At 43.1% G+C, this 16,342-nt stretch overlaps 1 protein-coding gene and 1 non-coding gene across 6 annotated transcripts in view; both read left to right on the forward strand.

The window, feature by feature from the left end:
- SMARCA2 (SWI/SNF related BAF chromatin remodeling complex subunit ATPase 2) overlaps positions 1-16,342 on the forward strand; it is a 169,882-nt gene that overhangs the window by 118,035 nt on the left and 35,505 nt on the right. The window lies entirely within an intron of this gene.
- Positions 6,102-6,163, forward strand: LOC142874702 (U7 small nuclear RNA). The gene has a single exon (XR_012922344.1). It is a non-coding gene; the product is annotated as a U7 small nuclear RNA (small nuclear RNA).

The raw sequence follows: 16,342 nt of genomic DNA on the forward strand, positions 1-16,342 counted from the left end.
TGTGTTTACTTGCTGTGTGTGTTAGAGGACCTGGTCACAGGTTTGCTCACGACAAGCGCACCACCCTCTACTCACCCAGCCGTGAACGAGCTTCACTCTGGTTTCCTCCTTAACCCTGCTTGCCTGCAGGAGGAAGACTGGGGCTGGCAGGTAGGAGTCTGGAATGTGGGTCCCTCCTAAGTGTGTGATCTTGGCGAGGTCTTCTGACTGTCCTGGGTTGTCTGTGAATGTTTGTGCCCCCCCCCATTCATATGTGGAGATCCTAACCCCTGATGTGATAGTAATAGGAGGTAGGGCCTTTGGAGGGTTATTAGGCCATGAGAGTAGAGCCCTCATGAATGGGATTAGTGACCTTTTACTCTCTAGCCCTCTTTCTGCTCTGTGAGGATATAATGCGAAGTTAGCAATCTGTAAGCTGGAAGAGGGCCCTCACCAGAACCCAACCGTGCTGTACCCTCTTCTTGGACTTCTAGCCTCTGGAACTATGCAAAATAAATTTATGTTGTTTGGAAGCTGTATTAGTCAGGGTTCTCTAGAGCAGGCATCCTCAAACTGTGGCCTGCGGGCCACATGCGGGTGTTTTTGCCTGTTTGTTTTTTTACTTTAAAATAAGATATGTGCAGTGTGCATAGGAATTTGTTCATAGCTTTTTTAAAACTATAGTGCAAGCCCTCCAACGGTCTGAGGGACAGTGAACTGGCCTTCCCTGTTTAAAAAGTTTGAGGACCCCTGCTCTAGAGAAACAGAACCAATAGGCTATACAGGAGAGAGACATAAGAAGAGATTTATTATGGGAACAAACTCATGCAATTATGGAGGCGGAGTCCTGTGAGATGCCATCTGCACGCAGGGGACCCAGGAAAGCCAGTGCTGTCATTTAGTACAAGTCTGAAGGCCTGAGAACCAGGGTGGAGGCCACCACCGCTATTACTCCCAAATTCCAAATGCCTAAGAACAGAAGCTGCAAGTGTCTGAGGGCAAGAGAACGGGCATGTCACCTCTCAAGATGAGCAGGAATTCACCTTTCCTCTACCTTTTTGTTTTATCCCAGCCCTCAAAGGACTGGGTGATTCCCACCCACATTGGTGAGGCAGATCTTCCTTCTTCAGTCTCCCAATGCAAATGCTAATCTCTTCCAGAAACTTCCTCATGAAAACACCCGAAAATAATGTTTTACCAGCTATCTGGGTATCCCTGAGCCCCGTAAGTTTGACACACAGAATTAACTGTCACACTTTGGCCATCCCGTCTGCCTTCGTTAGAGTGGCCCCGGCTGACTAGAACATGGGCTGAGTTGCATTATCTTTAATTTGCAAGGTCCCTTCCACGTATGTAAAGGTAACCTCTAAAAGCACATGCAGCTGCTTTTGCTTTAACTTTTTTACTCTTGTTTTAATGGTGGTCATCCCCTGCTTTCTTAGCACTGAGTACATTCACAGAGGCTGCTTCAAAGTAAATTCAATTCATTTATTGAACATTGATTAGGTTGAGCCCCATACTGTGCTTGGCCCCGGGGAAAGCGATGTTAGCTTTCTCTTCCTTACTGTCGTGGCTGGCCTGCCTTGTTAGTGCAATTAAGAGGCAGATACGGGAGATGGTGCTAGAAGGAATGTCGCACAGTCAGCCACCTTGAAGCGCTTGTTGGGAGCAGGTCTCCAAGTAAACACAGGTGTGAATAAATAGGTTAAAATAGGCCATTAAAATAGGCTCTTGTATGGTTTTTTGATTGTTCAGGAAATCAGTGTAAACAGCACATATTCTACTTAACGCTGGAGTTTTAGTGTCGCCTCTAGGGATGTTATTTACAATTTTTCCTACCCCATCCTCAGACTCCCAGAGGAGGGAAGGGCTGCTGCCTCCTTGGCCAAACAGCATGGCCTCCAGACACAAAAGGCAGCTGGGTTCGTGGCCCTGGCTGCAGCTGGGAGACGCAAGCCTAGATTCTAACAGCAGCACCTGTGCTTGTGTGGCATCTCTCAACCCAGCGTGGCCCCAAGTGAAGGAGAAATCGAGCACATAATAGCCGTTTACCTTTGACAAAAGAAAAAAGAGATTCAAGGATTTAGGTGCCAAAATAATAAGGGTCTGGAATGTGTCCCATTTGCAGATTTCTGGCATTTTGGAGGATAGGTTTCCTCTGTTCACAGCAGCAGTTCAGGTGGCTACCTAGCAAAGTCGGTGGGAATTTGCCAAAACAAGAAACAGCTCTGATCACCACTCCTGCATAAAGCCCTGCAGTGGCCTCCCGTCATAAGTGTAATTACATCCAAACACTTTAACGTGGTATATATAAGGCTGTGGTCACCAGGCCCCTGCCTGGCACTGGACTCTCCTCTCCTCCCCTTGGTCTCTGGGCAGCTGCCCCACTGCACCATCTCTCTGGTCCTTTGCACTTCTGGAAGCCTCCTTCCCGAACCTTCACATGTCTCCTGCTCATCCTAATGATCTCTTTCCAGAGAGACCCTTCCTGGCCACCCTCGCTGAAATGGCCAGCCCCTGCCAGTAACTGTCACATAACCTACATTAACAGTCCTCACTGTCATTGCCACTATCTGAAAGTCATCTCATTGTCTCTTTCCACTAGTATTAAGCTCCAGGAAGGCCAGGGCCTTGCCTGTCTTCTGCACTGCCGTATCCCAGTACCTGGAGCTGCTCACTGCACTCATTGTAAGCACGCAGTACAGATGTGCGAATAAGTGAATGCTCTGGGCAGAAATGAGGGCTAGGAGAGGAGACTTGGTTCCAGTCCATATCCTTTTGGCAAAGTCAGTAGAATCATGTGGGTTTTTTTTTTTGTTTTTTGGTGGTTTTTTTTGCTAATATAGGTCAAGGTAGAAATTGTTGTGATTCTTTCCTATTAGATTCCAGTGGGGTCTGTGTGTCTTCATATAAAGATTCCTTGCTTAAAAGAATTCTAAAGGCACACAGTTTTGACATAAAAGTCCTTGAGCTTTTGAAGAATCTGAGGGCTTCATTCTAATTTCAGAACATATTAATGAAGATTATTTAAATATGCATTAAAAATTATAATTGCTTCAACCCAGCTATTCCTCTGAAATTCCCATCGATTTTATAACTATTATCTTCTAGCTTGAACCCTTATTTCTTTTTCAGCAAAAACTAGATGAACAACACATCTAATCTAACTTAAAAGACAAAAAGAAAGTTCTAAATTAATTGGGTTTTTGTTTTTCAATTTTGTTATAGGAAAATTCCCCAAATGAGTATGCTGATTTAAAGTGTAATGCCATATACCTTTTAGATGACTTCCTTTCTTATTTTCTACTAAATACCAAATTATCAGAATCATGAAAAACGTTGGATGGGAGCAGCAGGACTCTCTGCTGTAGGCAAAGTCTGATTCTCGTTCTGCCACTTCTACTGAAACAATATTTAAGTTACTGCTTGTCATCCATTGTAGAAAGCAAATTCCTGAGGCATGATGCTATTTTTTAGAAGCTCTTTAACCTTGTAGAATACTTTTCCAAAAATTCTTTTTTAGATAATATCATTTTCAAAAGTTGAGCTTTAACAAGACTACCAGTGGTTCTGATCTGCTCTTCTACCATTTGCTTCGGATAACTTAGTGGAAGGAAGATGGGCGCAGGCATCAGGATGTCAGGGCTCTGGATCCAGATCTGCCCAAGTTTTGCTACGTGACATCTTGGATAAGCCATTTCACCCCTGGGGCCTCCTTATCCATACACTGGAGTCATGAAGTGGGGAACAATGGGGGTGGGGAAGAGAGCGCAGCCCATCTCTCCTGCCCTGTCATTCTTCAACTTTGCCTTTGGTCACCCTAGAAAGAATGATGTGGGTTTGCGCTGGTCTGGCTCCAACTCTGAGTCTCAATCCTCAGCAACTAAAACTCTTGGAGGGGTGTGGGCGAGAGATTTTTTTTTCTCCCCGATTTTAGACTTTCTCTTGAAAATGCAGGCTTGACAAAGGGTTCTCACGCATATCTGTAACTCAGTACCCTACCCAGCCTGTAGAGCTTTCGGGACTCACCTGGTCGTTTACAGCGTTGCAGCGAGTCATGTGTGCCTATTGGACACGATGGGCAGGGCGCCAGCGTGGTAGAGCTCTAAAAGCAGCTCCTCTGCCACAGGGCTGCCTTCCTTATGCAAGGTGTTATAGTTGGGGGCTTCGGCAAGTCTGCACAGGCTAAGACCAAGAATTTCTAGCACTCTCTCATCAAGAAGCTACCCACCCTGGTCACTTTTTAAATCCCTTGCACACTACCTAGCAGAATATATAATAGCTGCCATATGGATCCATTTTGTTCATCAAAACATCAAGTTTTCCCAAAATTATCAAGACCAAATTCATTTGCATTCACTTTGTTTTAAAAAATCCACTAATGTCACAGCATATTATTGGAAAGCTTAGGGAAGGATGTTGCAAAGTCCAACAAACTACAGTGTCAACATTCCAGGGGGAAATCACTGACATGAACATTTGTTCTGCAAGAGAATTAATAAACCCAGTGTAGAAGCTCACCGATACATGTTTTTATTTGCCTCCATTTTTCTGGTTACATGAATCTGATGATTGACTGTTTTATTAGTTCTATCTTTCTGCATTTTTTAGAAGCGTTACCCAAAACACGTGGACCTTTGAGGTTTTGTTGTTTTTTTTTTTTTTTTTGAACGTAAAGTTTATCTGCAGGCATTTCCTTGTCATAAAAGCATAGTGAAAAGTACAGAAGGATGAAGAAAGAAAATAGAATCACCTCTAATTTTATTGACCTTCGTGTATCCAGGTTGGAGAAGGAGTTAAGTAAAATCACAGACAGAGCTTATTTTGGTGCCATTACATTCAGAATGATTTTTAACCTGTTGTGAGGCTCAGCTCCTTTGTAGTAGCTTCAATAAATCCCAACCCATGGCCCCTATCAAGCCCTGGCCTGTTGTTGTTGGTATTTGCACGTCCTTCCATTCAGTCTTGAGAACACCCTGTTTTACTGGGCACTTGGTGCCAGAGGACTTTTTTTTTTTTTTTATGGCCATTAAGGTATACACAACCGCATGCCTTCCCACACTGCGGCATCAAATTTTGCTTCCTTTCTCTAAACAGGACTTTGGTGTTTCACAGAAGGGAAAAAAAAGTTTTTTCCCTTCTCTTTTAGAGATAACTTCTTGCCTCTTGTGTTACATAGTCAGTGCTTTCTTACTGCCGTCAGGTTGGCAGGCATCATGCCATTTCCCTCCCCAGGACTCAATTCCTAATCCACGTTCATGCCCAGAGAATTTTCAAGACTTTTACTTGAGCCAAAACAGGCCCTTTCTTTGGGAAGATATGCTAGCTACCCCCTCCCTTCTCTGTCTCAGACAGTGCTAGACTGGATGCCATCAACACACAGCTCCTTTCAATCCCCTTAACAACTTGCAGTGGGTATAATCGCTCCCATTTTGCAGATGAGGAACTAAGCCTCACAGGTAGGCAGTGTGGTTTGTATTTAGCATTTAGTTCATGATAGGCGTATTTGTTCAGTGAATGTTGAATGTTGAATTTTGCCTTTTATATTTTGAAAATGCACATCTACGCAAGTCTGAGGGACTGTGGGAGTTTGGTAAAAGATAAGTAGTTCACATCTCAGTTTACAGCTCCTTTGCCCAACGAGCCAACCCCTTCCTGGCTCGTGAGCTCTGGCCACTTCTTGAAAAGGGGCTGGAGAGCAAGTCAGATCAGCAACAGGTGGTCTCGATGGCTATAGGAGGGCTTGTGCAGGAGCACGGAAGACAGCCTCCTGGAGGGGACGGGAGGGCTCCCCAGGAGCTGTAAACCTGGTCACTCCTGGAGGGGAGCTCCCACGTGGACTTCCTTCCGCTGGGCAGCGAGCAGGACTCAGGGGCTTGTCGGTCGGGACTACAGGTCAGTCTCCCCACCCTGCGCGTGGCTGCTTCTCAGGAAGCCAGGGCCTCTACCATTCCCCGGCTTTACCCCCTTCAGTCGAGTTGCAGAGGCCGTTCTGCCCTCGAGCTAACGGGTGTTGATCTTCATGGCTCCTCAGGCCAGGGATGACCAGGCGTAACATTGGGAGGGTCCTCTTTGCCTTGCGAAAAGACAAAGTTAGAACAAGCTTAAACACCTTAACTGGCAAGTGATTAGCTCTTTTAGAATTTGTCTAGCTTGTTTTCCGGTCCTCAACGGGAAGACCCCAAATAAAAATAATAAAAAGGAAAAAATCTATTTTTAAAAATTTTTTGTTTTATTTTTATTGTTTTTGGAAAAAAAAAATCTTAATTGGCTTTTACTCTTCTGGGATAAAATAGAATGAGTGTTCTGATGAGCCAAGCAGAGGAGGTTGGTTTCATGAACAAAAAAGGACAGAGGATGGCAGAAACATAATGAAAAGCAAATTGGTTGTTTCAAAGTTACTTTTCTTGTAATAGGTAAAGCAGAGGGCATTTTCTTATCATGTTGGCTAAAACTGGCCTGTTTAGGGATTTGGTTATTATTCCCTGCCCCCCCCCCCCCCCCCCCCCCCGCACGCCCTCCCAATTTCTCAGAAGGTCAGATAAACAACTTAGTTTGTTGGTTTGGAACTTCAGCATGAGTAACTACATTTGGTTTGGTCTTCTGCTAGTGCAGAAGTTCAACCAGTGCCTCCTGCCCCATAAATTTTATTTAATAGGTTGTAGAGTGGAACATCTTTGTGAAGCCATTTAACTCTTGAAGCTAAAGCAAGAGAGAAGATTGTATAGTTACTAGTTAAAATAAAGACAATTTAGAGAGATGGGCCGGAGCAAGGCAAACTAAAAACAAAGATCTTCATTTTGCCCATTACTCATATCTGCCCTGGCTTATTTTAATTCACTGTCTAATTGGATGGCCCTCCCTTGAATAGCAATCATTTGAGCCAGGTGTTAGAATGTGCTTCCTCAGTAAGCCCTGTCATTTTGAGAAAGCAGTGGGCTAAACAATAAAGACTTAATTTTATTTCAGCAAGATTTTGGGGTCCCTTTGGTGAGTAAGTCATCAATTGCAGTGCCTTCGGAAGCTATTTTGATTAAAATGACTTAAAAAAAATTCCAAAACAGATTAGAGGCTGATGCCGGAGATTCGGACATTAAAACAAGTGAACTTACACAAAGCGGAATTAAACAAACTGAATTAAAATACCTGTAATGTATTGTGATAGTACAGGGGGACGGAGAGACCAGGTAGGATATTATAAAAGATGATATTTTACCCCTTTTTTAAAAGATGAGCCTACTTTGGATAGGAAAGAGGTAGCAGGAGCAGAATTCAGGGTTAAGGGAAGCACATGGAGGCTTGGAAATGGGTGACTGAAGCATACTGTGTGTTGAGAGCATAGTTTTTATAGGAATAGAAGTGGGGAGGAAAACGAGGGTAGGGCCAGACCCTGAAGGTTATGCATGATCAAAGAATCCGGCCTTCATCCTACCGTGTTTCCCCGAAAATAAGACAGGGTCTTATATTTCTTGTTCCTCAAGAAGACACCCTAGGGCTTGTTTTCAGGGGATGTGTTATTTTCCCCTCAGAGCCTCAGCTTGCAGCACGCACAGGATGGCTGGGACCTGACAGGGGGAGCCGACCTTGTTGGTGGGGCTGCCCGCACCTTTCCAGTCACCTCTGGGATAGTAGCTATCACGACGGGGCACATGAGAAGGGCTGCTCTGTCGTCTTTACCGCTCTGCGACAAAATGCATGGGTTGTGCAGATACGCTGTGTAGCCATGCCCATCACTAGGTCTTATTTTTGGGGCAGGGCTTATATTGTGCAAATGCCTAGAAATCCTGCTAGGGCTCATTTTTTGGGTAGGTCTTATTTTTGGGGAAACACAGTATTTCATAGAAAGAATTCAAAGCCTGACCATATCTGAGATGGGAGGAGGAATGATGTGTCCCTGCTTAAGCAGGGGGAAGATAAGTATTTGAATTGAAAAGGCTGGAAAGGGCAGGAAGACCCACAAGAGATGCCATTTGACCCTATGAGAGAGGAGACTAGAGGGAAAAGATTGTTTATGAACTATTTTAAAAGTAAACTATGTGGTGACTAATAAAACCGCAGGGAAGTGAGAAGGGAAAATGATGATTTTAAAGATTTCTAGCCTGGATAACTGGGGGGTGGGGAGGGGATGATGCCACCTTTAGACAGGAAGGATCCAGAAAGAGAAATATTTGCTCAGTTGGTGGGAAAGTGATAAACTTGGTTTGTTAGGATAGTGGAAATCCCACTTGGTAACTCCAAGAAGTACAGGCTAGAGAGAATATTTGAAGCCACATGCACTAAGGTGGTAGGGGCCAAGGGAAAACTCTCTTAGCCCTCTGAAAGTTCAACTGACAAAGGCAGATTAATAGGAGAAAGGTGTACAGAATTTTATTTTAACAGGCATGGCACAAGGGGGATCACAGGAGAATGATGACCCAATAGCCCAATGCGGTATAGATGCTAATGTACCTTTGTCATAGGGGCAGGGGAAGATGGGCATTGTGGACAGTCCTTCTGAGGGACAGTAAATCATAAGGGAATGAATGGACGGAAATTAACTTGCAAGTGATATTTTGAGGAATTTGGGCCCGAGAAGCAGGTACTATCTTGTGAAGAAGTCCTTTCAGGTGTGTTTGCATTCCTGAGTCTTTACTGAGATAAATAATGAGATTTCAGGGAGGGGAGGAAGGCAATTGTGTTTCTTTTGAAAAGAAGCTTTCTTGGCCAGATAAAGAAATTCCAGAGCTGGTCTCCCCCCTGCACGCTTGGCGGGAGGTGCAGGTACAATACAAGGCTAAAAGGGGTTCTAATTCTGAGACAGCTTCCAAGACCTCTCAGCTTGTCAAAGGGACCGTCTTTGGGGCGTTGTTCTCTGAGCCTCAACGAGGTCATATTTGAAGCTACAGGGGAAAACTGGATGTCCATGGAAGATTTTCCACACAGAATGAGAGACTGGATTCCTCTCAGGTACCTCTTATCGGTAGCCAGGGCCCCTCAAAAAGAGCACTGGCTTGTTGGGGGTTGTGAGTCTGTGTACAGGCTGCTCAGCAGGAGTCTACAGGGGAGGCCCCTGTCTAGGAGTGGGGAGATGGAGGCCTTCCTGAATTGTGCCTTACATCCTCACTAGGGGGCCGCTGCGAGTTCTCTAGCAGTTAAGTCCTCCCAGGATTATTAAGGGACTCAGCTGTTGCTGCTGAGGACATGGGACTTAGTGATGTCTGTTGTACACTTGGAAGTAAAACTCAAGGGAAATCAAGCAGGTGGGTGGTGGAGATGAGTGAAATCATACTTAACAGGTACAGTGTACTCTATCTGGGTGATGGGCACCCGTATAACTTTGTCTCAAGCAGTACAAAAGCAATCCACAATCCATGTAACTAGAACATTTGTACTCCAGTAATATTCTGAAATTAAAAAAAAAAAAAAGGTAGGGGCAGGTGGCCACATTTGCCTGCCTTTTTACAATCCATGAGAATGAAAAAAGACCAAAGGGAAAGTTGGGGAATCTGCATTTAAGGAGAGAAAAATGTGGTTAGGAAAGGCAGAGAAACACAAGACTGTAGCAGCATTATATGGAGAGATTTTACGTAAGGAGCAAGGGAGGAGATAGTAAATAAACAGAGTTTAGATGAGGCTAAGATGTGGGGATTAGGAAGCCTTTGGCAAATTTTTGAAAATATTAGTGACCTTCTGGGTGCTAAGGAATTTGATGGTGTGGTCAGGATATAGAATCATCAGTAAATGTGACTCTAAAAGCTTGACAGTAAAGGGAAGGTGAGAAATTGGTGATATAGGGAAGATACAGAGAGTTGGATGCTAGAGTTTATCATTTAGTACTCAAAGATTAACATAAAACTATCTAGAACAAATATATTAAATATATTGGACTGGACAAAATATTGGACTCATTATTAGTGTTCAATAAATAGGTTTACACCCATGAGCAGTTTTCCCAGGGAACCCTATCTAAAAATTGAATTTGTATTCAACTGTATTTATGGTACCTCACTTTCTCTCCCCCATTAGTGTGCTATGTACTATAAGGGAATTGAGAAAAAAATAAGACATGGTCTCTTAGGGGGAAAAATGATCTGGCACATCTAAGGGGGCCACTGAAGCATGCATATGATGTGCACAGGTAGAAGGGATTGGGAAAGACATTCCAGGTGAGAAGTGAGAGTAATCACAAAGATAGGGATAAATACAGCCTGCTATAGGGAGGCATTGGATTTGTGTTCCTGTCACTTATAGAATGTTCACGTAAGTGGTGTCTTAGTCTGGGCTGGTATACCACAATACCATAGGCTGGGTGGCTTAGAAACAGAAATTTATTTCTCATGGTTCTGGAGGCTGGGAAGTCCAAGATCAAGGCTCCAGCAGATTCCATGTCTGGTAATTCCACTTCCTGGCTCCTAGATGATGCCTTCTTGCTGTGTCCTCAGATGGTAGGAGAGGCACGGGGGCTCTCTGGGGCCTCTGTTATAAGGGCACTAATCCCATTCATGACCAACTCACCTCCCGAAGGCCCCACCTCCTATACAGTCACCTTGGGGATTAGGATTTCAGCATAGGAATTCTGGGGAACACAACCATTCAGACCGTAGCAGTGGGAAATACAGCAAATCAGATTGGGTGGTATCCGATCATGGAGATGATCTCTAGCTTCCAAACCGGCAGGCTTGGAATTAATATACTGAGGATAACTTAGGAACGTGTATGGCACAATAACCTGGTGAAGAAGTGTTTATGATCTGACCAATGAAACTATGGCTTGTAACTATTTAGAAAAAAACACAGAATCAAGCTATTAAGTCTTACCAGGGAAGAAAAGGACTGGGTGGAGAAAAAGAGCAAGCAAGGTAATAGAATCTTCCTTGTGACCCCGATTCCAAACAGAAGCAATAGCAGATGCTTTCTTAACTGAAATAAGTGGTATGTTGGTCAATGAAAATATCTGCTAAAATAAGAAAATGACACGTAGTCACTTATATGTAGATGAAATTTTTAATCAGAAATGTAATATATGTCTGTGTGCCACATTTTTCAGTGTAAAGCTGAGGTCGCCTCTTGAAGTCTGCTGACTAGAATATTGTGTAGCTTTTCTCACATAAACAACACCCATAACATATCACTTAGGATTTCCAGCTTTGGTGTTTTTAGTATGAGTGAGAATCTTGATACTAACAAAGCATGCAGGCCGAGCACGGTGGCCCACGCCTGTAATCCTAGCACTCTGGGAGGCTGAGGTGGGAAGATCGCTCGAGGTCAGGAGTTTGAGACCAGCCTGAGCAAGAGTGAGACCCCATCTCTACTAAAAATAGAAAGAAATTCGCTGGACAACTAAAAATATATAGAAAAAATTAGCCAGACATGGTGGCGCATGCCTGTAGTCCCAGCTACTCAGGAGGCTGAGGCAGAAGGATTGCTTGAGCCCAAGAGTTTGAGGTTGCTGTGAGCTGGGCTGACGCCACAGCACTCTAGCCTGGACAACAGAGCAAAACTCTGTCTCAAAAAAAAAAAAAAAAAAAAAAACAAATAAATAACAAAGCATGCTGAGTACAGACTCTTCCCCAGTTTGTAAGGGTCTAGCCCTCACCGAATTCAATAGCATTTTTGTTGTCATTGTTGTTTTTAAAGAAGTCCACCTTTTCAGAGTCTTTTGTTGTACTTTTTGTAGAAATAACCCAATTTTTTTTCATAGTTACATTTCATCCATTTATGTAATTCATATCTAATTGAATTATGTAGCTCCAGTATAACAAGTGTAATCACCAGCATCAACATGTTTGGGAACCCAACTAACTGTTGGTATTTGAGCCAAGTGGAAAGGGCAGAATGGCCCAGGCAAGGAGGGTCTACTCTGTGGGCAGAGTCTTGTAAGTTGGGGTCAGTTGAGCGAGCCTGTTAACTTCCTTCAGATTTAGTGACTGTCAGGTGAGCACTCTCTAAAATTTTCTCTACATACTCCATTTCTGGTATGCATGTTAGGGGATGTTTTCTGTATATGTTGCTACTGCTCATTAGAGCCAGTCCTTGTGTTTGCTCTGTACAAACCATTGACCACGCTTCAGCTAGCCCTGTCTCCTTGTGTCTCTCGTTCTCTGCCACCCCACTCTGCCTGTGTGGATTTCAGCCATGGATTTCCAGCAAAACTGTCAGTCCTGGCTTAAAATACCAAAAAGCTACAGAAGCCATGCAAGGCCAGACTACAGCTAAGAGTGTTTGCTAGTAAAACCTGGTCATATTTACCTCTGCTCTTATTTCTTGGTGCTTTATTTTTATTTATTTATTCATTTATTTATTATTTAAATTTTAGCCTATTATGGGGGTACAAGTGTTAAGGTTACATATATTGCCTATGTCCCCTCTCGAGACAGAGCCTCAAGCGTGACCATCCCCCAAACGTTGCACATCTCAACTCATCGTGTTTGTATATACCCATCCCCTCCCCGGTGCTTTAAAGTTAGAGCTTCACGGTTTATTGCATAGCAGATCGTGTTTGCAACATATGTATAACTCTTAACTAGCCAGGACTCAAAGAATTTCGTTTTGAATTTTAGCTTTATTAAATCAAATAGGATAGAGTCATACCTGACAAATAACCTTATACATACTTAGCAGCACTGTACAGACTAGATCTGAAATGATTACATATTTCCAAGTTGGCTTGTCAACCTTACCTGGAGGCAGACACTCCTCCACTGATACTCTGCTCTCATAATATGTGTGTGTGTGTATATGTACATCTGTGTGCATGCATGTGCGTGCATATGCATGTGTCTGCGTATAGCCTAACCAAATGTGTGTGGGTGTACAGGGAATTACAGTTTCCCCGGGAGCAGCTAGTCTCTTTCTCCTTCACACTGTATTCTCTTTTTGTACCTCTTGTTGTCCTCTGCTTATTCATGGTTTCTACTCATACCATCTCTGGCCTTTATTCAGCTCGTGACCTTTATTCAGCTTCAACTCCCACACCATCTGGGCATATTCTTTCACACCTGCAGTTTAATTCCTAAGAGAAGTGAACTGACCGGCTCAGCCTATCACTCTCACTTGTGTTTATACAAAGACCCTCATGCCAGGCCCTGCACAAGCGTAGAGACAGGCCAGCCTAAGAACATGGGACCATTCCCATTTCCATCAGGTGGGACCAGGACAGGGAGAAGCTGCCTGACATAGGACATGGCCACCCAAGCAGCAGGTGCCGTGGGTGGGGCAATTTGCCTTCGAGGGTGGCATGAAAGAGAGAGGCTGCCATCACTTATTCAAAAGGACATATGGGCATACATGCAGCCTTGTTTTGCACCATTCCATTATGTACAAATTTCTATCACCAATTAGTGACACACAAGGTCCCCAACAATAAATTTCAGTTATACTGTTTATTAGTTAGCTGGGGCTGTCGTAACAAAATACCACAGACTAGCGGCTTAAGCAACAGAAATTTATCATCTTACAGTCTGGAGGCTAGAAGTCTGAGATCTGGGTGTCGTCAGCATGTTTGGTTTCTTCTGAGCCTTCTCTCTTTGGCTTGAAGATGGCCGCCTCTCTGCTGGGTGTATACCTGGTGTTTCCTCCGTGTGCGTCTTAATCTCCTTTTCTTAGAGGGACAGCAGTCATAGGCTTAGGGCTCACCCATATGACCTCATTTTACCTTCTTTAAGGACCCTATTTCCAAGTATACTTACATTCTGAGGTATTGGGGGTTAGGACCCCAACACATGAATTTTGGAGGGATGCATTTCAGCCATCATAGCATAGAAATTACGAGTTGTTGCACATGAAGTACAGACTTTGCTGCTAACTCTTCAGCCCACTAATCAGTGTGTACGTAACAGATGCACATTATGATCAGTGACTAATCGTCACTTCTTTCAAAGTCAGTTGGTGCACAGACAGCAAAGCATGTAGTTATGTTGCCTCCTTGTCTCTGAGTGAGAAACTCAGATAACATTTCACAAAAATAGCTCATCAGGAGAGAGAATTAGTTACCAAAAATGAAAGTGCTGCAAAGCAACAAGAGGTGAACACAGGAAGTGAAATGAGCTGTGATTAGATTTCACAATGGCAACAGCAAGGTAAAGATAGCATGAGACTTAGGCCTGCGTGAAGCTACAAAACAAACCATATTTAAAAAAAAAAGTCTGATGAATATATGTAAAAAGCAAGGTAAAGTCATCACAACAAAGTTTAAATTGCACTAAAAGAGAAAGCCACTTATGGTTGAAATTGAGTATTTGCATCTACTTTAGATGGAAGACTGTAATAATAATTTTAAAATTCCTGATCAGTTTGACTTATATTCAGGGCAAAGTGTTGAGGGTTAGTTGCTGAATTAAAAGAAAATGGTAATTACATGGAGACTGTAGAAGAACTTTTTTACTGCCAATAAAGGCTGGTTTCATTGTTCCTGAAGTCAGCATGAATGTTACACTGTCTGGTGACAGCACTTCACCAAGCCTCTGTGAAATGTGTGCCCAGAATTCGAGGATTAAGGCAGGTTTCTGATGATCATGGAATCGTTAATGCTGATGAGATAGACCTTTTGGAAGACAACCCTGCCAAGAACTTGTGTCAAGAAAGATGTAGGATCACAGAGGGGTGGTAAGAGAGAGATTCTAGATATTCTGCCAGGGAAGTTAGTGAAGGTGAACTTACTGACATAAATGAGAAATGTGGATGTGAAAAAAAGGATGAAGATGTCCCAGAGGAAGTGGCACTGGCAAAAAAAAAAAAAAAAAATCTTCACACTAAAGGGAACCTCAGATATTTCATGGCATTGAAAGGGCAAAATGTTGGATGCTGATCCAAATTTTGGAGTATGGCAATTAGCCACACGGCATAGAAGAGATGTTCCCTCCATATCATAAGTTATTTGACAAGAAGGAAAGCACTGTCCAATATACTTCTGATCATTTTTTTTTTACAAAGAAATAAAGCACTTTAATGCTCAATATTTCTAGTACTTTAAATTACTGTACTAAGTAAATGTTCATTTTTTCATTTTTCTGTCATGTGTAACTGACAATAAGAGTTTTCAATGTTTTAACATAAATTTTTAAAGGTCATGGAACAATCATAATTTTCCTGTTGATCCTCAAAATGGCTTTGTACAGTTTCAACTTGCATAGTTATTTTTATGGTCCCACACTCCCACGCCAAGTAAGGACTACAGTGTGTGTGCACATGCTTATATGTGTTTGCATGATCTTTGCTGGAAGTCTTCCTAAGATGCATCGTGTTTTGTTTTCACTTGCATAATTCACCTAAGCCTGGGAGGGATAACTCAGCCTTTTCCTGATGGTTCAGAATTGTCATCAAAAACAGCAGTTATTGTTTTGTGCTATAAAGTAAAATAGCCTGAAAGTTAAGGGTGTGGTTTATGCAGCCAAATTTTCAGAGCTCAAGCACTGAGCCTACTCCTTAATTTTGTATGATCTGAAACAAGATGCTGTGTGTCTCTGTGCCTCACTTCCCTCATCTGTAAAATGAAGAGAATAATTGTACCTCTACCGAAAAGGGTGGTTGTGAAGATTAAATGAGTAAAATGTGGCCAAAGCACTGAGTGCCTGACAACATCATAAACAATATGTTAGCCATCGTTGCTGATGACCGTAGCGGTGACCACAGTGCTGGTAGTAGCAGCAGAAGCAACAGTGGGAGTATTAATGATGCTGAGTATTAGTATCTGAAGATTGACTGAGATTGGGGCTATTTCTTTCCTATATCAGATAGCCTCAAGCTACTGTGCTTTCGATTTCTTGTGTTGCTTTATTTGTGTGTTCTCCTCCCTCGTTACTGGGCTATTAATGGGCATTCCCTGCATCTGCCTCCAGCAGAGCAAGTGCCGCATTCTCATCACCCTCTTGTTAATTCGACACTCTTAACCACAATGGACACGTAGAGCAGAGAGTCTATCTTGTTGTAGTAGCTTGTAACCCTGGATCAGGCCCAGTTCCTCGTGGAACTGTCACAGGGAGGCCGGAAGAGAGCCATTTCTTTGGCTCAAGCCTCACACTCACGAAGGTGCCTCCAGTTTGCCATTTGCCGTTAGCTCTAAATGAAGTTGTGCTCTTGATCACTGTATTTTACCTGTCCGTCTTAAAAGCATTGAATTATTCTTTGTAAGTGTGGAAATAATACCACCCTCTTTTGGTATTTCTTCATTTTTAAAATATACTGAGAACCTCAAAGTACAGAAGGGCCCAGGCCCCTCTGAGCCGGCCTGCTCAAGAGAAAAGCAGGTGGAATCCTGGTTGTGTTATAAGTTGATGGTAACTGGATAAATGGGCTCAGGACCAGAAAGCACATATAAGAAAATACCCATTTTCCTCTTCCCAACCTCAAATTGCTTTTACTCAAGGTAGTGTACTAATTTACCTTG

This window comes from Microcebus murinus, chromosome 12, assembly GCF_040939455.1.
Source record: "Microcebus murinus isolate Inina chromosome 12, M.murinus_Inina_mat1.0, whole genome shotgun sequence".
NCBI classification, from domain to species: Eukaryota; Metazoa; Chordata; class Mammalia; order Primates; family Cheirogaleidae; genus Microcebus; species Microcebus murinus.